General features: G+C 37.5%; 1 long non-coding RNA gene across 4 annotated transcripts in view; it reads left to right on the top strand.

The window, feature by feature from the left end:
- The window catches only part of LOC143273301 (uncharacterized), a 105652-nt gene that overhangs the window by 69161 nt on the left and 10442 nt on the right, over positions 1–26049 (top strand). For 3 of the 4 annotated variants that reach the window (XR_013051261.1, XR_013051263.1, XR_013051264.1), the window contains one exon: positions 21968–22135. This is a non-coding gene — a long non-coding RNA (uncharacterized LOC143273301). Of the gene's footprint in view, positions 1–21967; positions 22141–26049 lie in introns of all 4 variants that reach the window. The other variant, XR_013051262.1, reaches the window with a different exon arrangement.

Here is a 26049-nt window from a genome sequence, read left to right as displayed (position 1 = left end):
TTTTGCAAATGAACTCGTGTCTAACATTTTCATCTGTAGAAATTGCTACTGTAGCTACTTCCCTGTGTAATTTTTCTCAGCACAGAAACTTGACTTGCTCATAATGCATTTTAATTTTTTTAAGGGAAGTATGAAATGTGGTTGATATAGGTATGTGAGAAATTCCTATAATGCAAAACAGACATGGACTTTTTGCCATCTCTAAGATCCTCCTAGAAAAGAGAATATATTTTCATCTCTCATTTGGTACCAAATAACTGTAGTTCTCTGATCTTCATAGAGGAAACCCCAAAACAATCTGATTGGATACTTTAGGGTTTACTGAAGGCCTCAAAGGGAATGTTCCTCTAATTGTCTGTTGGCTGTTGGGTACTAGCTGAGGGACTTGGAAGCTGACATCCTCAGCCTTGCTCAGATCATTGCATTTCTACAAACTGTTGCAAAATATCACCAAGAAGATGTTGTCATGGACTATGAGCATTATAGGAGCCCCTAGAAGTTCTCCATGGGCTCTTGTTTTGATGACTGATTCCCCAGTTGGTGATTTTTGTCTTGGGATACTAGGAACTTTCAGGAGGTGGAAAGGAAGATCTTAGATCTTAGGCCTTTGAAGGTTATACCCTACCACTGGTTTCTGTCTCACTCTCTGCTGATGTGAATAGTCTCCAACTCACAATCCCTCTGCAATGAACTGAGCTGCTCTGTCAATGCCATCCCCACAATGAGTGACTGAAAAACCCTTTGAAACCATTTCAGGCATTATGGCCAGTGACATAAAAGTAACAAATATTCACGTTTTACTCAGCTTTTTTCCCAAAGCAATAATTTAACCCACTTCCTCTCTTTTTTACTCTGGATTTGCTATGTAGCCAGCAATGACATTGAGCTTCTGATCCTCCTACTTCCACACCCACCCAAGTGCTAGGATTATAGGTATGCATCACCACACCTGGTATATGTTGTGCTGGGGAATTGAACACAGGGACTCATTCATACTACACAACTACTCTGCCAACTGAGCTACATTTACAAACCTTTAATATCTTTTTATTGATCATTTCAATATTTACTTACTAATATTGAATTAACAGTATACAGTGTTACTTGTTTTGTTTTCAGTTTTAAACATTATCTAAGAATTGGTTGATTTTCATACCTGTGCCATTATCTCAACTTTCAAGTTTTCCTAAACAAAACAACTTTAGTTTGATCAATACCTGTGTTACATTATCATGACTATGCAAATGTTATTCATGGCTGAGCAATTTATAACTTATAATTACTTTTCCCTTTGTGTACAACTTTGTTCTCCCTGAGGCTATTACTAATTTTTCCTTCTGCTTAGATTGCTATTTTTTTTAATCAGCAAATCATCCCAAAGCCTTTTCCAGTTTTCAAAACATATTTTTTTTGCTTAATTTCCATAGATCATGTATTTTATATTTAACTGATATATTGAATGATCTTCTGAGCTGTTAGATGAGATCAATCTTGGATTAAAAGACCCCTTATGCTAGGAGCATAATCCTTATCAGTTATTCTGGGTTTATTTCTACCTGTTGTTCCCATGTCTCTCATTACTTTCTGAGAAAGAAGTCATAAAATGTTTTTAAAAAGTCTTTGCATATCTGAAAAATCATTAAGTATACAGATTCTTGATTGATGTTTTAGCTAGGCATAGAGCTGTAGTTTGGAAATAAAGTTCTTTCTGCTTCAAAGATATCCCCTGCCCACTATCTTTTCATATTGTTATTAAGAAATTTGGAATGTTTTTGACTGCTTGCTGTATGAATGACTCCCTTTTCTTCCTTATCTCATGAGTTATATCTCTGCATCCTTAGTGTTCTGAATACCACTTGACTTGGGTTTATTTTCATTCATTGCATTGGATGTTTTTTAAATTTTCAAATCAGGAAAATTATGCTCTATTTGCATATTCTTGATTTATTTTTGTGCCTTCCATCATCTTTGTTCCGTTGTTCCCAGAACCTGAAAAATTTTAAATGTAATTACCAAATGGAGATGCATATATTGTAATATAATCATGACTTTATGTAACCTTGATGATATTCATAATTTTAAAACATTAATTTTTTACTGTACAAATTTAAGGAATACCACATGTTACTTTGATATGCATCTACATGGTAAGATAGTTATTACAGGTAAGTAATTCATTGAATCTCTAGATTTATTCACCCTCCATTACTGCAAAATGTTTCTCTGTTGACCTGCATTGCTCAATCCATACCTTTTATATCTACCTCTCATAACTACCATTTTACCCTTTTTATATAATATTTTATTCAAAAAAGACTTTTTTTCCTTTTACATACCAAACTGTTCTCCCTCCTCTTTTCCTACTCCCCCCACCTACCTGTAATCCCACCCCCATCTCCTCCTCATAGAGAGTAAGACATCCCTTGGGTAGTCATCATAGGCAGTTATACCATGTTGGGACTAGACCTAGCCTCTCCTTCCTGCATGAAGGCTGAGTAAGCTATTGCAACCACAAGGAATGGGGTCTAAAAAAGCCAGTTTGTATACTCAGGGAATGTTTTGGTCCCATTGCCAGGGGACCCACAAACACATGAAGCCATGCAAGTTTCACCCACATTCAGAGGGCCTAGTTCAGTCCCATGTGGGCTCCTCAGCTATCACAGTTCAGAGTCTATGAGCTCCCATTAGCTTGGGTCAGATATTTCTGTGGTTTTTCCCATCATGATTCTGACCCCTCTTGCTCTTATAATCCTTCCTCTCTCTATTCAACTGAACTCCAGGATTTTGGCCAAGTGCTTGTCTGTGAGCCTCTGCATCTGCTTCCATCAGTCACTGTATATATGTTTTATGATGACAATTAGGGTAGATACCAATCTGAGTACAGGGGAAGGCTAGTTCAAGAACCCTCTCCACCATTGCTATGAGTCTTAGCTTGGGACAATCTTGTGAGTTACTAGGGTTTTCCCTAGCTGCACATTTTTCTCCATCCCCTTAATGGTACACTCTGTCAAGATATCTGTTTCATTGCTCTCCCTCCCCATCTCTCCCACATGTTTCCACCTCCCATCCCATCCCATCTCATCCCCTCCATTCCCCCCTCTCAGTTTGCTCAGGAGATCTTAACCCTTTCCCCTTTCTAGGGCGATCCATGTGTATCATCTTAGTGTCCTCCTCTTTATCTAGCTTCTCTGGGGTTGTGGATTGTAGCCCGGTTATACTTTGCTTTGCTTCTGACATTCACTTATGAGTGAGTATATACCATGTTTGTCTTTTGGGATCTGGGTTACCTTACTCAGGATGATTTTTTCTAGTTCCATCCATTTGCCTACAAATTTCATGACATTGTTTTTACTGCTGCATAATACTGCATTGTAAAAATGTACGACATTTTCTTTATCCATTCTTCTGTTGAAGGGCATCTAGGTTGTTTCCAGGTTCTGGCTATTACAAATAATGCTGCTATGAACATGGTTGAGGAGATGTCCTTGTGGTGTGGCTGAACAAATTTTGGGTATATGCCCAGGAATGGTATTGCTGGGTCTTGAAGTAGGTGGATTCCCAATTTTCTAAGATATCGCCATACTGATTTCCAGAGTGGCTTATAGGATTGCATTCCCACCACCAGTGGGGGGGAGGGGTTCCTACTTTTCTCATATCTTTTCCAACATAAGCTGTCATTTGTATTTTTTTTTTTATCTTAGCCATTCTGACAGGCATAAGACGGTATCTCAGACTTGTTTTGATTAGCATTTCCTTGATGGCTAAGGATGCTGAATATTTCTTTAAATGTCTTTTGGCCATTTGAGATTCTTCTGTTGAGAATTCTTTGTTTAGCTCTGTAGCCCATTTTTTAATTGGATTATTTGATATTTTGCTGTCTACTTTCTTGAGTTATTTATATATTTTAGAAATCAGCCCTCTATCTGATGTGGGGTTGGTAAAGATCTTTTCCCATTCTGTAGGTTGCCTTTTTGTTTTACTGACAGTGTTCTTCACCCTTACAGAAGCTTCTCAGTTTCAAGAGGTCCCATTTCTTAATTGTTGCTCTCAGTGTCTGTGCTACTGGTGTGATATTAAGCAAGTGATCTCCTGTGCCAAGGTGTTCAAGACTATTTCCCACTTTCTCTTCTGTGAGATACAGTGTAACTGGATTTATGTTATGGTCTTTGATCCATTTGGACTTGAGTTTTGTACATGGTGATATATATGGATTTATTTTTATTCTTTACATGTAGATATCAAGTTATGCCAGCACCATTTGTTGAAGATGCTTTCTTTTTTCCATTGTATAATTTTGGCTTTTTTTTTTTGGTCAAAAATCAGGTGTTCATAGGTATTCAGATTAATGTCAAGGTCTTCAATTCAATTCCATTGGCCCACATGTCATTTTTTATGCCAGTACCAATCTGCTTTTTTACTATAGCTCTGTAGTAGACTTTGAGTTCAGGGAAAGTGATGCCTCCAGAAATTGCTTTATTGTAAAGGATTGTTTTAGTTATCCTAGTTTTTTTTCCATATGAAGTTGAGTATTGTTCCTTGGAGGTCTGTGGAGAATTGTGTTGGGATTTTGATGGGGATTGCATTTCATCTGTAGATTGCTTTTGGTAAGATTGCCATTTTTACTGTTAATCCTACCTATTCATGAGCATGGGAGATCTTTTAATTTTCTGATATCTTCTTCAGTTTCTTTCTTCAAGGACTTAAAGTTCATGTCATATAGGTCTTTCACTTGTTTGGTTAGAGTTACCCTAAGATATTTTATGTTATTTGTATCTATTGTACAGGGTGATATTTCTCTAATTTCTTTCTCAGCCTATTTATCATTTGTATATAGGAGGGCTACTGATTTTTTTAGTTAATCTTGTTTTCTGCCACATTACTGAAGGTGTTCATCAGCTGTAAGAGTTCCCTGGCAGAATTTTTGGGGTCACTTATGTAGACTATCATTTCATCTACAAATAGCAAAAGTTTGACTTCTTCTTTTCCAAATTTATCCCTTTGATCTCCTTTTATTGTCTTATTTCTCTAGCTAGAACTTTGAGTACTATACTGAATAGGTATGGGGAGAGTGGACAGCCTTGTCTTGTTCCTGATTTTAGTGGAATTGCTTTGAGTTTCTTGCCATTTAGTTTGATGTTGGCTGTTGGCTTGCTGTTATATTGCCTTTATTATGTTTAGTTATGTTCCCTGTATTACTGATCTCTCTAGAACCTTTATCATGTAGGAATGTTGGATTTTGTCAAAGGCTTTTTTCATCATCCAATGAGATGATCATGTGTTTTACATGGTTTATTACACTGACAGATTTTCATATGTTGAACCATCCTTGCACCCCTGGGATGAAGCCTACCTGATCATGGTAGATGATTTTTTTTTTGACGTGTTCTTAGATTTTGTTTGCTAGTATTTTATTGAGAATTTTTGCATCAATGTTCATAAGGGAGATTGGTCTGTAATTCTCTTTCCTAGTTGTGCCTTTATGTGGTTTGGGTATCAGGTTAATTGTAGCCTCATAAAAAGAGTTTGGCAATATTCCTTCTGTTTCTATTGTTCAGAATAATTTCAGGAGTATTGGTATTAGCTCTTCTTTGAAATTCTGGTAGAATTCTGAGCTAAAACCATCTGGCCCTGGGCTTTTTTTTTTTTTTTTTTTTTTTTTTGGTTGGGAGATTTCTGTTGAGTGCTTCCATTTCCTTGGGTGTTATAGGTCTATTTAAATTGTTTATCTGATCTTGATTTAATTTTGGTATGTGGTACCTATCCAAAAATTTTTCAGTAACTACCATTTTACTCTTGATTTCAATGTGTTTGAGATGCTTTACTCATGTAACATTTTTCTTCTGTATTGTCTAATTTCATTTATCTTGGTATCTTCTATATTATCTCAAGTGACAGGATCTTCTTTCAGGATGGATACAAACAATATACTATTATATAGAGAGTAGTCTCCCCTTATTCATAGGGGAAGACCATTCCTTTATTATATTGGCCATTTGTCTCTTCAAGCTATTGAATCTTCTGGATTCAATCTTTATGGGTTGTGTATTTCTAAGAATTTATCTATTTTTCCTGTTTTATACAATGTGAAGGCATATCATTGTTCACTGTAGTTCTTTGTGTTCCTTTAATAACTTCTGATGCCTCTGTTATAACATATTCAATTTCATTTCTGATTTTATTTACATAAATCTCTCTCTCTCTCCTCTCTCTCTCTCTCTCTCTCTCTCTCTCTCTCTCTCTCTCTCTCTCTCTCCATAGTCTGGCTAAGGTTTGTTGTTTTCTTTAAAGTTTCAAAAAGCTGACTGACTTCACTTTGTTGATTTAAATTTTTTTTTGTTCTCTAGTTGATGGTTTTCCTTTCCAGTGTTTATTGTTTTCTTCATTCTGCTAATCTTGGTTGTCTCTTTTCTCTAATTTCTTAAGATGCAATGTTAGGCTGAGATCTTTCTTTTTCTTTACTGTAGGTGGTAATTACTTTGGAATGTAGCAGAGGGAGATTTTTAGTAATGAAGTTCCCTTCTAGTTTGTTGTGACATATTTTTAAACTTTCCCTTTGATTTCTTATCAGACCTTTGTTGTTGTTGACCATGTTGTTTCATCTATAATTCTTATTGTCTGAATGTGACGTCTTATGAACTAAAAACATTAAAACCTCTTTGTACCTTTCTACCTTATTTCCCTCTAAAATGGCCCTTCGAGAAGATATGAATGGTATTACAAAATTTGAAGAACAGGATAAAACCTGGCGTTTTCTGCATCTAACAGGCTGAAAATGTATGCACTGATGTATGTTTTTATGTGGGTGTGTGTTTCTGTGTGTGTGCATGTGTGTTTCCATAACTATGTGCATGTATATGGGTGTGTGTAAAGCTTACTTTGTTTACTCATATTCCCTGTAATTGTCATATAGGCACTGGGAAGACATTTCACAGACTAAATATGTGGCTTCTGTAACTTCTTGAGTTTAATGTGGACTCCTCACTGCACGACACCTCTGTGTTTTTCCTCCTCTCTATGTCATATTTCTTTCTCTTTTACTTATTTAGCCATGCTGGTCTTTCTGTTGGTCAACAACCCTACAATCAATTTTGGCTTTCCAACTTTTGTTTTTACTATCCATCCTGACTGCATTTTTTTTTCTGAGTCTTCCAAACAGTGGTTCCTTAGAGCCCTTTAAAACTTGGCTCAACTGTCTCTCACAAAGAAGCTTCCTTTCCACTGTGAGCTTACCACTATGCCTGGAATATAGACTAGAAGTAGGTATTTTAATTAGTGATTCCATGAGGCAAATTCTTTTAATCATTACCTTCTCACAGATCATCTAACTTGATGTTGGAAGGGAGTGTTCAGAAGGGAATGGAATGTAGAAAAGGTAAAAAGGAGGGAGGAAATTACCACAAAAACTTAGGCATCACTCTGGTTGTGCCCCTATAATTCATATTGGGTTTCTATGTAGTACCTTCATTACTACTGTATTCCTGGGCTGTAAATGAGCTGGAATTTAGTTTCTCTTCATTGCTAGCATGGAGAAGCTACTCAAAGTTAAGCTAATTTAAAAGGAATGTGTAGCTGGAGTTTTCTCCAGTCTTGCCCAGCCCCATGGACCCCACAACTGCTTATAAAATAATCACTCAGAAGCTTAATATTAATTAAACTGCTCAGCCATTAGCTCAGGCCTACAATTGACTAGGTCTTATACTTAAACTAAGCCCATTTTTGTTAATCTATATGTCACCACATGTTCTGTGGCTTTACCTGTTGCCTTTACATGCTGCTCCCTGGATGGCAGGCTGGCGTCTCCTGACTCAGCCTTCCTGTTCCCAGAATTCTCTTCTTTGCTTGTCCCACCTATATTTCCTACCTGGCTACTGGCCAATCAGCATTTTATTTACACAAAGCAATATCCACAGCAGGAATGTACTTAAACATGTTGTATCTTTTCTCTAATGTATCTCTTCTTTGTTAACTGCAAGATAGCAGTTGTATGCTTTGAATTATTATATCTGAAAAGGATTTTGGAAAATAACATGTCCTTTCAAAAGTACTTAAATTGACTTAAAATAAAAACTTCATCTTGACCTCAAATAATTTCTAAGCATGTATTTTGCCATGAATTATAAATATTGACATTAATGAAACTGCTGCATTGTGATTAAATATATCAATTGAAAGCTAAAAATTAGAAACTTATCACATATTGAAATGTATAAAAACTATTTATCTTTCAATAACAGGATGTTTTACATTCATATGTAAATATTGTCAGCACACAAAATAGTGTGTCTACAACACTCAGCTTTGCCTTCTCAGACATGTTCATGAGATTAATCATGAGAGGCAATCCTGAGGAATTCCTTGATTTACACAGAGGGATCTTTTCTCAAAACAGTTTCCTTTGATGAACTCTTTCATGGCCTGTATTTGCTGACAAATCTCAAGTCTGTGTCTTCAGACTGGAACTACTGAGTTCTGGGTCCACATAGCCAAATGTATAAGCATCCATGTGTAAGAGGAGAGTGCCTGAGAGGCTTCTGCCACTATGATCCTGATTCCTTCCTTCACATGAACTTTTCACCAGTATTTAGTTTGTTGTATCTCTCCCAGCAAGCCATGCTTTTCCATTGTTCCTGGAATACTTGCTACCCTTAGTCAACCTTCCCTCCTCACCTCTTGAAAGCCTGCCTACACATACCCTTTATGGTAACAATCGTGTTGTTTTCTAAGAAGATTCCTCTCCTTGTGGCTCCTGGACACTCTTATAGTCTGACTAAGGCAGTCATTTTGTTGTTGTTGTTCTGTGATCATTTATTTACCTGATTTCATCCTCATTTACTTATTTGGGACAGATATATTTATTTTCTAATCTGTTTAGATCATTGGAAAAGAAAAAGAAAGAGACTCACTTCCAAAAGCTTAGGGCATGGCCTGTGGCACGGCTATGCTAGTAAATGGTTGAACCTAACCTTTGTACGTTGGGCTGATTGGAGGCTGTTTTTAAGATTCCAGCTGCAGTATTGGATAGCCTATGATAACATCATTACACTAGAAAGGATTCATGCCTCATTCAGTAGAGTGAGAAGGATGGTTCACACTGTGTGTCTGTGTGCTTGTATGTTGGATATTTATAAACCATATGTTCTGAGACTAGAAGCCATATCTGAGGAACACAGTGTCTTAGTTAGGGTTTCTGTTCCTGCAACAAAACACCATGGACAAAAGAGCAAGTTGTGGGGGAAAGGGTTTATTTAGCTTACACTTCAGCATTGCTGTTCATCACTGAAGGAAGTCAGGACAGGAACTTGAACAGGGCAGGATCCTGGAGGCAGGATCCGATGCAGAGGCCATGGAGATGATCTGCTTATTGGCTTGCTTTCCATTGCTTGCTCAGCCCACCTTCTGGAACAACAACCCAGTGATGGCACCACCTACCATGGGCTGGGCCCTCCCCCATTGATTACTAAATGAGAAAATATCTTACACCTGGATCTCAAGGAGGTATTTCCTCAGTTGAGGCTCCTTTCTTTGATGACTTTAGCTTGTGTCAAGTTGACACACAAAATCACCCAGTACACAGAGTTATTTTTAAAGGATGTGAGTGGTCTTTTTTCTCCCAATTTGTCTTCTTCAATGTTATGGTCTGGTCCCTTCTTACCACCTGTGTCTCTGCCACTCAGTTTCTTTATGTCTCTGCCATTCCCTTCCTCTACCAATCCACTTCCACTTTCACTTGCCTGTGCATTCCCCATGTGACCAGGCAGGAACCACCTTCACTAAGGAGAGGAAGGAAGATGTAGTAAAGGTTTTAAGTTTTCCTAGCCATGGACACATGGGTCCTCTGGCAATTATTTTTAATGCTAGATTTAAGGCCAATCTGTAGGTGGTATGAAGACAGGGAAACTGAGCTGAAGTCACTGATGGGAGGGCAGTATCAGGTGAGATGCTCAAAGTTCCTGAATGAGTCTGACCCAGCACTTGGTGTCTTCAGTGTCACTTCCAGGAAGGACTATCTAAGGTTGATGCCTCTCCTGTGCTGAGGCCAGGCAGTCAGCAGTCGAAGGAATAGAACAGCATGCTTGCTTCCAGATGAAGAGTTCCTACGGCTAGTATTAAAATTGACATTTGTTTCCTCAGCAAACAGTCATGGGCAGAGGGGTAAGAGTGGCAGCAGTACACTGGGTAGACTGTAAGGGTCATTGCTGGTGTATTGGTAAAGGACAAACCATACCAAGTTAACCAGGAGGAGGGAGTATCTGGAGCTTAATTGCAAAAGAATTTTAAATCCCATGTAAGCTGGCTTTCCAGGTTTGCTCATGGAATCTGTGCAGTTCTCCAGATGGAGAAGACAGAGATGAATGGGGACATGTCAAGATAATCTTTTTTCTTTTTTACCTATCTGAGCATTAAACTGATTTTTCAAGTAGCCTCATTTGGCTAATGTAATAATAAGCCCCATGGTAAAATGTGTTTAGAAGTTAATAGCACAGTCAGGTGTCAGACATACCTGGATTAAAGGGATTGATTTGCTCTTTGCTGCCTGTGTAATATTGGGCAAGTTAGTTTTCATAAAGCCACAACTCTGTCCAGATCTTGTGAATTGCTGTCCTGTGGTCAGGCAACACATGGGCCTCCTGGCTGCAGAGGCTTACTTGAAGCTTTATCCTCTTACTTAAAAACAGGGACAGTATCTTCCCTGTGGCTATATTGAGTAGATCAGTTAACACACATAAAGTGCTTAGCTTGGTAGCTGACATGATATGCAGTAACTATTTGCTGTTAATTTAGTTGTGTGCTGGGGATTTTTATAGGATGATTGAACTTAATCTTCACGTCCATCCTCTGAGGCAGGCTTTGCCTACACAGCCAGTAATGGAAACATCTTAGATGTCATATAGGCAGCCTCACTCCAGAGGCTGTGCTCTTAATTAGTAGTCCTTGAATGACGTGTGCTTTTTTCTTCCTTTCTGCTATCCTTCCTCCTTCCTTCTGTTTTGCTTTGCCTTCTTCTCTACTACTTTGTATGTTTATCTATTTATTTCCATGAACACATCCATCTTCATCATTATCATCATCATTTCTATTACTCATCTTTCAGCCAATATATCTTTATCAGTCAGAGAGGTTGTATTGTTCATTGGCATGGACACACACACACACACACACACACACACACACACACACACTCACACATGTCATTAACCCAGTCATCTAGAAGACAAACTAAAACTCAGAGAAGTCATTAGATCCTAAATAACAGCTCTAATTTTCTAAGTCTAGAACTGTCTGACTTCCAAGTTTGAACTGCATTTTCAAAAAACTACAAAACTATGATTAAATGTAGTCTCAATTCTTTTTCAGTGCAGTTATTTAAAATTTCACTGTTAAGAAAGAAAAAAATTGTCAACTCTCTCAGCTCCCAACTTTCCCATTTATACTCCTAGCAAAGGAAGAGGGAGTGGTAATCAGATGCATTGTTGTGGATATTCGGGTGATGGAAAGCACTTTTTTTTTCCAGGAATGAGGGTGGTACAATTTGTCACTCAGTCAATGTCAGGAAATATGATGGCTTACTGTCTGACAGAACTGTCCTCCTTCAGGCACAACCTCAAGAACAATTGCTGTTTTAAAAGTAAAGACCTGGCCCAGAAACAAGTGGGACCCAAGAAAAGTGAGACACACCCTGCACATTTATTTATAGAGACACTGTGCAGCTGACACAGTTATCTGTAGTAATAGAGAGGAGTTGGCAGCCTACAAACCCACAGCAGCAGGCAACCCTCAAATCGTAACATGTCAGCCTGGGAATGTATGGAATTCATTGGGATAATTTTGCATCTGATTAACTTTCCTAATTAAGCTTCCTATAAACCAGCATGACCTCTTAAGCATCTCCCCTTGAAGACATCCCTCTGCAGTAGCTCTAAATAATATGGGATCTGATTGATGGTTAGTGACTTTCCCTATTTTCTTGTCAGTTGCTCAGCCATTGTTTCTCTCCCTAGTGCTCTACCCTTGTCCAGTCCTGCTTGGTCTCAAGAGAGATCTTTTTTTTTTGGTCCCACCAGTAATGGAGGCCATGGCAAAGCTCTTTTGGAAACTCCCAATCTTAATAATTTTGTCCTATTTTGCCAGTGGAAATTTCTATAACTCTCCTTGGGACTCTCTGGAAATAGAGCTGAGGAGATGACTCAGTGGGTAAGAACATTTACTGTGCAAGCATGACTACCTGAGTTTAAATTCCCAGCACCAACACTGAAGCCTGCATGGCTGTGCACATCTGTAACCCCCAATGCTGTCACCGTGGACTAGAGGATCACTGGGGCTTTCTGGCTTCCAGAAATCCTGTCTCAAAGAGGAAGGTGGAAAGTGATAAAGTGATGGATCAGTCTACCTGATATCCTCCTTTGGCCTCCACATAGTCTTCAACATTAACACACACACACACACACACACACACACACACACACACACACACACTTCCTAGAAATGCATCTTTTAACACAACAAATCTCTCTGGATTTCCTTTTTTAGACCCCATGGTACCAACTGCTTTATTTTCAGATATTTGGTTTAAGAATGTGACCATTTGGCCAAGTTTTCCTTTATGCCTTAGAGAAAGAAGCAGTCTCTACTCAATTGGAAAACAAACCATCCTTTCATGTCTTGCATTCAACATTCCTTCAGGAGACTGTGTTCTCTTCTTCTTTCCTATGTTTGTCTGTATGCTTCCATCAAACACACTTTGGTTGTTTTCACATAAAACTAAAACCAAATATTAAAAGGAAACAATGCTTTCTCAAGTTGTGCCCCAGTTTTCCATTTCTTTAGCCAGGCTGTTTTCATCTTCTACTCACTATCAAACCTGCAGAACTCTTATTTTCGTCTGTTCTTTTCATGGAAAGCCAGCATCCTAAGGACACCAATATCCTCCAGCAAAACATTTTTTCCCACTTTATTGCTAGTGTTTGATGGCTGCTCTCTTTCTCTAAAATGCCCATTCTTTGAGATTAGGAATAATTCTGTGTTTCAGAATTCAGTGAAGTGTCTCTCAACTTGCAACTTCTCAAACTCATATTTACAAAAATAAATGGGGACTGCCACACCCAATGAAGCCTCCTTACTGTTGATGAAGTAACTCTTGTCTTCTCAAAAGCATTTACTGTTGTCCACTACCCATCCTTCTTTAATTGTCTCATATTCTGACTCTAGGATGTAGTCTTTTTCTTTATGCTCACTTACAAGGAGTATTGAGTATCGCACTGCATCTTATACTGAGACATAACACATTAAATAGATGAATCACACTGGATGTCTAAGCATTTTCTATACTCTGCTTTTATTTTAAGACAGGTCTTGTCAAAATAGGTTTTAAATTTTCAGAATCTTCTGGACTCTCCAGTATGAAATAATTTGAACTTCATTTTACTTACATCTATAAATAGTAAAAATACTTGCAGCTAATAAATACAAATAGTCTCTTTGTATTTAACCTCAAATTATTTTTTTTTTGTGAAATAAGTAGTGTAAATCTAATTTCAACTAAGAAATATGATTGAAGGTCAGGTGTCTTAGCTTTTTATAAGAAGCAACAAATGGTGGGTGAAGATACCTACAAAGACTGGATAATATGAGATTTAAAAACCAGATTCACTGAGTTTGTAATAGGCTGATTAAGAACATGTTATCAATCTTTTACATCTTTAGGTATCTTTGCCTATTGCAATGTGTTCACAGACTTCCACATGCCTTACCCTTGGATTTTGAGTGTATTTGTGGCCTGCTTTAATCTTTTCCTGATTTCAACCAAGGGCCCATCAGCCTGGAAGACTTCCTCCATTAATTCTCCGAGAACTTTACAATTATCATGTGAACACAGCCAGAATAACCCATGGAAAGGACATTACATGATTTCAAGATGGATCCTGCCAGCTGCTACAATCCTAGACCACCCAGCTCCCAAATGATTTCCACAGTACTAGACCACCAATTCCCAAAATAGTTCCAGCTGACTCTAGATATATGAGTATGTATGTATGTGTATATATATAAAACCAAATTCAGCCTCATACAGATATACTACACTGTGGATCTACAGATTTATGAGCTAAATAAATCTTTGTATTTTAAGACATGTGTTTTGGAATGGTTGATATAGCTAGATAAAGAAAAAAAGCTAGCATTGCAACCAGGGAAGCAGTAAGGTTAACTGCAGATTTTCACCATTTTCTTCATTCCTCTAAATCTGTAGTCTCATCTTCAGCTCTGCAGCAGACTATCTGCTAGGGCCTCCCTACCTCCTCTTTACTCTTCATCTCCAGTGGATTACATGGAGCCTCTCACACCTTGTTCCCCACTCATCCTGTTATCCCAGCCCCCAGCTCCAGCAGACTTTCTGTGGGAACAGGCCACCCAAGCCTGACAGAGATGCAAGTAAGCCAGTGAAGCAAATATGTGAATTTCAAATCTTCATTATTCCTCCTCTTATTCTTCCTCTTGACTCTATCCAATCCTCTAGTCTCAACCCCAGCTCTATAGCAGACTAGCTATTGTAGTCTCTCTTCACTCTTTGCCTCTATCTCTGAAAGAAGCAGATCCTGGTGGAGCACACTGCTCTTATTCCTCCTATGGATCCCCAATCCCTCAGACCATCCCCATTACTAAATGTCAGCTCCCAATACTTAGAAACAAATTTTACCTGGAGCTCCCGGTGGCCACGATTATCAGGATGCCAGAAAAATTTCCTACCAGGCAACACACAGCCACCACATTCTCCTAAGAACCACAGAGGTCAACAGAACCCAAAAAACAAAACACCCACCCAATAAAGACAAGGGCAGATATTAGCACCTAGAATTGCATACAATCTTCCCAAACCCAGACATTAATAGACACTGAAGAATCATCAGAATGTGAAACAGAAAAAATTCATTCCCTGAAACAGCTTACACTCTAGTGAGAGATGCAAATGATAAACTATGCATGAAATGTATATGTCTAACTAATGACCAGCATTTGCTTGTGGCTTATATTTCTACATAGTTGGTTTATATTAACAATGTTTTATAAATTTCAGTGTATGTATCTTGACATGGGTTAATTTAGTCATATTTTTAAACATATAAATAGAACTTTAAAATTTAATTTTCCAACTGCATGCTAATATTTATAATATTGATCTCAAACCTTGCAACTTTATTAAACTTACTAGTTTTGGTAGCTACTTTGTCAGTTCCTTTGTTTTTGTATGTAAATAACCATGACATATGCAAAGAAACAAAATAAAAAAAGTTTTATTTCTTATTGACTTTGTTTCAACTTATTATGCCTTTTATTTATTTAGCTTGCCTTCTTGCAAAGGCTACTATGTCATACAGTGTTTAACAGAGTGGTGACAAATAGGTACCCTTGCTTTATTTATGATTTTGTAAAAAAAAAAAAAAAAGCATTCAAATGTCACTATTATAATGTGAAGAATAGCTTCCCTTTAATTGTAGACAAATTTCTAAACAGTCTTATTAAATAAGAAACACAGAGCCAAATACAGGGGTAATAGCTGAAGAGATCCGAAAAACAGCAAATCTAAGGCTAGTCATGGCTATTTCCTTAGCTTACCACCACACCATAGCTTCCCCAGAGAGAGCTTCTTCCTGTCTAACCTGCGTTTTATTGCCTTCCTGTTCTGCCTTCTCATTGTCTCTAAGCCCAGCCACATCACTTCCTCATCACTGCCTGTCTATACAGACCTCCAGGTCTCTATGTTTGGTACTGGGATTAAAGGTTTGTTTCACATTTGGCTGTGTCCTTGATCACACAGAGACTCTGCCTGCCATGTGATCAGATTAAGGGCATGTGCTACCACCACCTGATTTCTATTTATGGCTCATTATGACCTTTGATCTCCAGGCAAACTTTTTTATCAACATACAAATAAAATATCATATTTCAGCATAATATTACCACATTCTAATAAAAATAAAAAAGAATAAAAAAGTTATAACTAATATAAGAAAAACTAGATACAATAAGTACAATAACTATATACAATATATACAAGCAATAAATATCTCAACAATGTCTAGTCCATTGGCATTTGACAAACTCAGAGAAAATATTCCATTATCTATCCTATTTTGGTAAGTCCAAAATGTACCTGACTCACTTTTTATCCTAACTTGTATTGCCAACAGACAACTACCTTATAATGTCTTTCAAATTTATACACTGTACACCTCTTTAGTGAGTTTCTTTTCTGAAATTCGTAACAAGGAAAACTATTACTATCTAGTCTTCAACTAACTGTAACTATCACTATCTAATCTTCAACTCTCTCAGAGACCCAAAAAGGAAATAATATTACCCAGTAAAACAAGAAGTGCAAACAAGTGACTTCCAAAAAAATGTGAGTTGACAAAAACAGCCAGCTGCCTGGACAGACACCCGAGGTTTCTCCTCAACATCAATTTCTTTCTAAAAAAAAGGAAGGAGGCTATGATATAGAAATATAGGATATAGATATGATAGAATGAAAGGGTAGATTATTGAACCTACTTTTAAAGAGCAACAACTTATTTAAAATGTTTTATATTGGTGTGGATTTTAGCTTATTGATATAAATTTAAAGTTAATTTTGTTATGCTGTATGTATATTTCTACTCTTGTTTAAGGTGTTATGTGTATACAACTCATTTAAAATTGTAATGTGCCATTAAAAATATAGATATGACAGTCAAACTTATAGTTATGTTAAGTTTTCTAGGTATACATAGATATAATTCAATTAGGTAGGTAATCTTCAAACATGTCAAAGACCTACAGAATATGGCATTTAAAATGTTTTAAAAACTTAGACTCTCTCGACAGTGAAACACATCTTCTCCTGGCAGGACTGATTTACTTCAGAGAGGAGGATGGGTATCAAAGACACTCCATATGAAGTTTATCTTCTTCTTGGAAAAAATAGCATTTGGGAAAGAAACTGTTCTTGCCTGGACTGCCTGACAAAATGTTGCATTGACTGGAAATGCAGGACCCATAGGAAGGTGACCACTGAAATTTGCAAGACAAAATGGTCCTTCAGGCTCCTGCTTCACAAAAGAAACTGCCAGACATTCTACAGAACACAGAAAGAAGTGACTGAGAGACTCTAGGCTTGTGGGCTGAAGACAGATGCCCCAACTTTACAGAGGAACTTTGGATGATTGTCTAGGCAGCCATCTGTCTCTGTCACTCTAGATTTTTGAAAGTTGCTTATTTATAATGCACTTCCTAATTACTTAGGTAATAATCCTTCTGAGGTCCTTGATGTAGTTGAAGACTAGATAGTTATAATTTCCTTATTTATGATGAAAGGTAAATTAGATATGGAACCTTAGACTCACAAATATAGGATAGATAGGATATCTTCTTTAATTTTGCCAAATACAAATAGACTAGATATTATAACTATAATTCTTGCTTGATAATTGTTTTGTTATATGTAATTTTGCTAATTAGAGTTACAACCTTCCTTTTTGAAAAAAGAAAAGGGCAAGTGCTGGGGATGTCTTTCTGTATGCTGTGAATGTGTGTTGCTCTGATTTGGTTGATAAATAAAATTCTTATTGGCCAGTTACCAGGCAGGAAGTATAGTATAAGTGGGATAAACAGAGAGGAGAATTCTGGAAACAGGAAGACTGAGTCAGGAATTGCTAGCCAGACACAGAGGAAGCAAGATGTGAAGGCAGAACTGAGAAAAGGTACCAAGCCACGTGGCTAAACATAAATAAGAATTATGGGCTAATTTAAGTGTAAGAGCTAGTCAATAGTAAGCCTGAGCTAATGGCCGAGCAGTTTTAATTAATATAAGCCTCTGTGTGTTTACTTGGGTCCAAGCAGCCACAGGGCCATGGAAGCTGGGCAGGACCAGAAAAACTTCAGCTACATTTGACAACTAAAGAGAGTTTCTTTTCTTAGTTTTCAGGAAAAAATTTAAAAATAGGCAACAGAGTGTATTTTGTCTAGATATTTTGTCTAGCAAAGGATCTATGCATTCTATTTATATTCCCAAATGTATTTAGTAGCTTTGAAAAGATCATATGGCTTCTCAGTCCATTTCAGCTGTTATAGCAAAATTAGTGAGGAATTCATAAGCCTTAGAACTTTATGTCCTATTTTGGGGGTGTGAGGAGGTGAAAGGTTAAATATAAGTTTGAGATGCTAGCAGAACTGGTGTCTGATAAGGGCCATTTCTTGCATACAAGATGGTGTATGGTTGTTGCATTCTTTAGGAGGATGGCACTGATCTCTCATGGCAGATGTAAAGAGGAGGTGAGACAGCATTCCATTCAACATTGAGCCCCTTTATAAAATAACTAATCACACTTATTGGCCTAGAGAGATGGCTCAGGAGGGGAAAGGCACTTTCCACTAAGTCTGACAAGCTGAGCTCAACCCTTAGGATCCACATGTTAGATAGAAAAAACTGACTCTCCATAAGTGCACAGCACAAAAGGGCCCTCACATGCAGTAGGAGTAGGGAATAGGGGTGGGAGGTAGAGTGGTATACACACACACACACACACACACACACACACACACACACACACACACGCAAATAAATAAGTAAATAAATAGGTAAATAAATAAATAATTTAAAAAAGGATTGACTACAGACAGTGAAGCAGATAGGCCAATTGCAGAGATTCACCTCCCCTTCAGCTCCTCAAAATCCAGTTCCCCAGTCTTATCCTCAGCTGTCTCTCTAAAAGACCACCTAGAGAGTCTTCCTTTCCACCCCTAGCCCCATCTAGACTGGATCACACAGGTCTACTACCCTATAACTGCAAACTGCTTTCCCCCCACTCATTGCTTTGTCCAAGCTCCCAACTCTAACCTGTTGTCCTTGGAAACACCCAGACCACTCTGACTAGCAAAACAGAAAGGCTAATTTCAGATCTTCCTCCATTATTCCAAGTACCATGCTCCAGTCTCAGCCCTAGATCTGTAGCAGACTATCTGCTACAAACTCTTGTCACTCTCTGCCCCCATTACCAGGAGACTAAGCAGATCCTGGTAGAACACCCTGCTCGACTCCCTCTTGTGGACCCCTCCAGCCACATATCCTAGCTCACCTACATTATTAAGTGACAGCTACCAATGCCTAGGAACACAATTTACCTGGAACCCCCAGTAGCCACAATGATCAGAACCCCATAATTTCCTATCAGGAAACGTACAGCTACCACATTCTTCTAAGAACCAGAGAAGGTAACAGAAACCAAAGAGCAAAACAGCCAATCAACAAAGACAAGGCCAGATATCAACACCTAGAATTATAATCTTCCTAAACCCAGATACCTAGATGCTAGATAAGTTTTTTGGGGTACACAATATACCAAACACACACACACATACACACACACACACACACATGCACACACACTACAACAAAAGAACAGAAATACAAAAACACTGCTCATTGATATCTCTCAACATCAATGATCTCAATTCTATAATAAAGTGACACAGACTAACAGAACGGATATAAAAACAGAATCCATCCTCCTGCTGCATAAAAGAAACATATCTTAACATCAAGGATGTTACCTCACATTGAGGTAAAAAGATAGGAAAAGACATTCCAAGCAAATGGATCTAAGAAGCAAGTTGGTGTAGCCATTTTAATATATGTCAAAATAGAGTTCAAACCCAAAACTAATCAGAAGAGATAGGGGAGAACACAACATATTCAAAGGGAAAATCCACCAAAAGACATTACAGTTCTTAACATTTGTGCATCAAACACAAGGGCAACTAGTTTGTAAAAGTAACACTATTAAAGCTTCCATCACATATTGACCCTTACACACTGATAAGTGTGAGACTTCAATATCCCACTCTCATCAATAGACAGGTCATACAGACAAAAAGTAAACACAGAAATTCTGGAGCTAATTGATGGTATAAACCAGATGGACTTTACAGATATTTCCCAATCATTTCACTAAAATGCAAAAGAATAGACCTTCTCAGCAGTTCATGGAACTTTCTTCAGAATGGACACATACTAGAACACAAAGCAAGTCTCAACAGATACAAGAAAATTAAAATAACACTGTGTTGAATAGTTCTATGTTAACTTGACACACACTAATGTCATCTGAGAGGAGGGAACTTCAATTATTAAAATGCCTCCATAATCCTGGGTTGTAGGCAGGTCTGTAAAGCATTTTCTTAGTTATTGCTTGAGGTGAGAAGTCCTAGTCTATTGTAGATAGTGCTATCTCTGGGCCAACGATCCTGGGTTTTATAAGAAAGCAGGCTGAGCAAGCCATATGGAGCAAGCCAGTTAGTAGCCTCTTCATCAGATCCTGTCTCCAGTATACTGCCCTGTTTCACTTCCTGTTCTGACTTCCTCTCATGATGGACAATACTCTGGAACTGAAGCAAAATAAAACCCTTTCCACCCCGTGGGTCATGGTATTTCATGCAATAGTAACCCTGACGAAGACAAACACCTTGAATCATATCTGATCACCACAGATTAAAGTGAGATATCAAGAACAACAGAAACAACAAAAAGCTTACAAACTTGAGAAAATGAACAACTTACTATTAAATGAAAAACAAGTCAAGACAGAAATTAAGAAAGAAATGAAAAGATTTTATAGAATTGAATGAAAATGTGAATACACATCATATTCAAACTTAAGGGACACTATGATGGTGGTTCTAAGAGAACATATAAGCAATTTAAAAAGACCCATAGCCTATAATGAAATAGAAGCAGTAATTAAAAGTATTTAAACCAAAATAGCACAGATCCAGATGATTTTAGCAAGAATTCCAACAGAATTTTAAAAAATGCCAACATTCCTCAAATTATTCCATAAAATATTGCCCAATTGATTTTATGCAGCACAGTTACCCTGATATCCAAACTATATAAAGATCAAACAAAGACAGAGAATTATAGACCAATTGTCCCTACATACATAGAAGCAAAAATTATCAATAAAATATTTAAACTTAGTCCAAGAGCACATCAAAATTTCAGCTACTATTACCCATTAGGCTCCATCACAGAGATGCAGGCATGATTCAACATTTGTAAATTGATGATTGTAATCTATCATATAAACAAATTGGAAAATGAAAACCACATGATTGTCTCATTAGATGTAGAAAACACCATTGACAAAATCTAACACTCCTTCATGATAAAAGTCCTGGAGTGATTATGGATACAAGGGGCATAACTTAACATAAGAAAGGCAGCTTACAGGAAGCCCATAGACAGCATCAACTTAAATGGAGAGAAACTCAAAGCAATTCCACTAAAATCAGCAATAAGACAGATCTACTTTTTCTACATCTATTCAATATAAGTACTTGAAGTCTTAGCTACAGCAATAAGACAACTGAAGGAAATCAAGGTGATACAAATGGGAAAGGAAGGAGTCAAAGTATCTTTATTTGCAGATGATAGGGCAGTATATGTAATTCATCCTAAAAATTCCTCTGGGAAACTCCAATAGCTGATAAATACTTTGAGCAAAGCATCTGGATACTCACTCTTATACACACAAATCAGTAGCCCATCTATATACAATGACTGAATAAAATCAGGCAAACAACACCTTTTGCAATAGTCTCAACTAAGATAAACTATCTTGAGATAACTCTAATCAAGCTAAAGACATGTGTAGATGAATTTCTAAACAATCATCAATAGAAAACACAGAACCAGATATATAGTAGGACAGGCCAATAGGGTCAAGGAAATTGGCTCAGACCAGTAGCCAAGTCATGCACATAATGTACTCCTTAAAAGCCAACCTTGAGTCTGCCTGAGGGCCTAGCAACAGGAACTGTCAGAGTTCCTGATCATGCCCAGCCAATGAGGGATGACCACACAGACTGGGCACTGGGAGGAGGTATATAAGGCCTACCCTGTTATTGAATAAATGAGTTCATTATTTGCTTTCAACAGATTCCTGGATTCTGAGTTATTGATGTCGCCGCGCATTCTCACTCCCTCCCCCAAGGGAGCCACTAGGATCCAAGAAACACAGATATAGGGGGGAAAACCTGAGAGAGATCAGAGGAATAGGAAGAGCCACTAGCCAACCTCGCCTGACCAACTCGGAAGCTTCCAAAAGTAAGGTACTTCCTGTCTACCCATGCCTATATGCCTTGCTGTTCTGCCATCTGATTTGCTCTCTCTGTCCAGCTACATCACTTCCTCTTCCTGCCCAGCTCTGTCACTTCCTGTCTGTCTGTACAGACCTCCAGACTTCCAAGGTTAACTAGTATTGGAATTTAAGTTGTGTGCCATTATGCCTAGCTCTATTTCCAGGGTAGCCTCGAACTCACATAGATCCAGACAGATCTCTGCCTCCCAAGTGATAGGATTAAAAGTGTGTGCTAACATTGCATGACTTTTGTGTTTACCTATAATGGCTTTGTTTTTCCTCTGATCTCCAGGAAAGCTTTATTTATTAGAGCACAAATAAAATATCACCATATTCCTCCCATTTTTTGTCTAATAAAAATTTAAAAAAGTTATAACTAATATAAGAAAAACTATATACAATAAGTGCAATAACTATATACAATATATACAAACAATGAATACATCAACAATGTCTAGTCCATTTGCATTTAACAAACCCAGTGAAAATATTCCATTATCTGTCCTATTTTGGTGAGTCCAAAATATACCTAATTCACTTTCTATCCTATCTTGTATTACCAACAGAAAACAATCTTATGATGTCTTTCAATTTTACACACTTAACACCTGTTGGTGAGATGCTTTTCTGATTTTCTTAATAAGGAAAGCCATAACTATAATTATCTAATCTTCAACTCCCACGGAGACCTGAGAAGGAAATAATATTACCTAGTAAAACAGGAAGTGCAAACAAGTGTGAGTTATGATAGAAACAGCCTGCTTTCTGGACGGTCACCTGAGGTTTCTCTGCAATATTGGGGAATCATCTTTGGCCTACAGGCTTAGCATATCTGACAGACTCATTGTGAAGCAGGATGTATGCAAAGCCTACAGCTCGACCCCACATTTGGTGTGAGTATTCCATGTACCAGATAAATTTGAATTCCGCCAGTTTCAAGTCATGATTCCAGATTTTAAATTCTGGAAATTACTGGTATTTTTTGAATTCAGTTTCCCATTCTTCTTGGCTTGTGGGTGGCTTCTTTCATCATACCATTCTTCTCAGATTGTTGGTGGCTTCATTTCCTTTATTAAATGCCAGTCTATCATTGAGAGGCAAGACTCTGTCAGCATAGTTACTCCTCCAAGAATAACTGTTCCAGCTACTGTTCCACTGCACATCAGGAACCATCAACCCTCTGCCTGCTCAGCTACCTTCGGAGGAAGGGGCACTGTACCTTTTCCAGATAGCAAAGCCACTTCAGTAATTATGCCATAATTGTCCTGGCCTCAGAATGCCTGTTGCCAAAGCTTCAACCACACTTGCCTTGGCAAGGATCAGTAGTCCTTTGCATTATGTCCTTCTTGTCCATTTTGATGCAAGACCACTTTCTTGCCCAGTGGCTAACTTTTGCCACAGGGAAAGTAAATCCATATGGAGGTTTGTAGTTGAAGTTTGCCTGTGTCCACCCAGCTCCTGCAGCTGCTCAGACCCAAGTAAACATAGCTGTAGGGCCACGGCAGGCTTCTTGCTATCTAGTTCTTACATCTTAAATTAACTCATTTCTATTAATTTATACCTTGCCATGTGGCTTGTGGCTTACCAGTACTTTACATCTTGTTTCTCATGGTGGCAGTGACTGGCAGTGTCTCCTGACTTAGCCTTGTACTTCCCAGCCTTCTCCTCTCTGCTTATTCTGCCTATACTATACTTCCTGCCTAGCTACTGGCCAATCAGCATTATATTTATCAATCAATCAGAGCAACAAATTCACAGCATACAGAAAGACATCCCCAGCAGAGGTCCTTCAATGCCCATATCTTCTCTGAAGTAGATTGGTGCTGCCAGGAGTACACATGTCTCATAGTCATAAAAAAAAGAAAAAAAAAACTATGTTATTAAAGTATCTTAAATGCCATATTCTGTAGATCTCTGAAGTGTTTGAAGACTGATCTATCTAAAATATATCTCTTCTTGACCTTTGAAACATAGCTAATATGCCTACAATTTAACTGTAATGTATAACTACTAACTTTCATTTCTTTATATCCTAATGATTGGTAATAATAACTTTCAAGGATTAGCAATTCACATTACATTGTCAAATGAACTGTATAGGTAAAATATCCTGAACAAGATTAGAAATATATATACAGCATTTTCTAACAAAATCAATCTCAAATATATAATTTGTACACAATATACAAAAATCCAATCCAAAGTAAAATATTTAAAACTAGTAATTGCCTTTCAAAAGTAGATTCAATAATCTACCTTTTTATCTATATCATATTTATATCCTCTCTTTTTTCTTTTCACAGTAGATTCAATAAATGACCCTTTATTCTATCATTTCTATATCTTTTTTTCAGAGTAGATTCAATAATTTACCTCTTATCTATATCCTCTTTTTTCTTTTTCTTTTCCTTTTTTTTCAAACAAGAACTTTAAATACAGTCTCCTTTGTTTAGTCTTTTTCCTGACTATTAACAATAATAACTTGTAAATAATCATCCTAGACAATGACAATTATCTAAAACCCATTGAAAGAACAAAAACCATCCACCCCACCTCTTGGGAATGTGGGTTTCATGTTCTTAAAATTGCTTCCTGCTCTTTATGGGCAAAAACATCTTTAGGGGATCCTGAAACAAAAAAATTAGGGTTAATTGTCAAGTTCTTGGAGAGGTAGCTGTATTATTTGTTGTCCAGTCTCTGCAAAATGCAAAATGCAGGGCTTATCTCAAGTAATCCTTGCTTGAATAGACTGTGACACTGGATCATTCCAGATAGCCATCTCAAAATTGTCCTGAGCAGTTTGTAGTCCAAAGCTGAACTTTGGGTAATATTTGTCAGCTTAGTGGTATTATTATTGTCCCTGAGGAATTGTTGTTGTAGGGCCCCATCATCTTTTTGGAGACTTCAAATTTGCTATTAGGCCTGGTCATGTAGGAGAATGCTTAGAGGGTGAAACAACCAAAATGCAATCAAGCTTTGGATCCACACAATCCACATGTCCTTTCTGTATTTTCTTTTTCACCACAGACAATTATCTCTCAGCTTCAGCTGAGAATTCTCTTGGATGATTTAATTTTTTATCACCTTCTAAGGTTTTAAACAAATTACTCAGTTCATCATTTTTTTACCCCAACAATTCCTAGATGCAAAGTGTCTCCAAATAATCTTTGAAAGACATTAAGAGTCCATAATCGATCTCTTTTAATTTGCACCTTTTTGGGTCTAATTTTTGTAGACCTATTTTATATGCTAAATAATTAATAGAAGTCTCTTCTTTGTATCTTTTCAAGAGCAATTTGTAATCCCCAACAAGGCAAAATTTTCTTTACTTCTTCAAACATTCAAAGTTATCTGTATTGAATCAGCTAGTATAATATCATCCATGTAATGATAAATTATAGATTTAGGGAATTGTGTATGTATTACTTCTAATGGCTGTCATACAAAATACTGGCACAGGGTTGAGCTATTTAACATTGACTGTGGGAGAATCCTCCACTCATATCTCTTAACTGGCTGAGAATTATTATATGTAGGCACTGTGAAGGCAAATCTTTCTCTGTCTTTTTCTTGTAAGGGTATTGAGAATAAATAGACTTTTAAATTGATAACTATAAGAGGCCATCCTTTAGGTAACAGAGTATGCAGAGGAATTCCAGATTGCAAAGAACTCATTGGCTGAATTGGCATGTTAATTACTCTTAGGTCTGCTACCATTCTTCATTTACCAGATTTCCTTTTTATAACAAATACAAGAGAATTGCAAGGGCGGGTTGAGTTTTCAATATGCTGAGCATTTAACTGCTCTTGTACCAGCTCTTCTAAGGCCTGCAGTTTCTCTGTTGTTAAAGGCTGTTGCTGAATCCATACAGGCTTGTCG

This window comes from Peromyscus maniculatus, chromosome 5 (assembly GCF_049852395.1).
Source record: "Peromyscus maniculatus bairdii isolate BWxNUB_F1_BW_parent chromosome 5, HU_Pman_BW_mat_3.1, whole genome shotgun sequence".
Lineage (NCBI taxonomy): Eukaryota > Metazoa > Chordata > Mammalia > Rodentia > Cricetidae > Peromyscus > Peromyscus maniculatus.
This window is presented reverse-complemented; position numbering and strand designations above follow the sequence as displayed.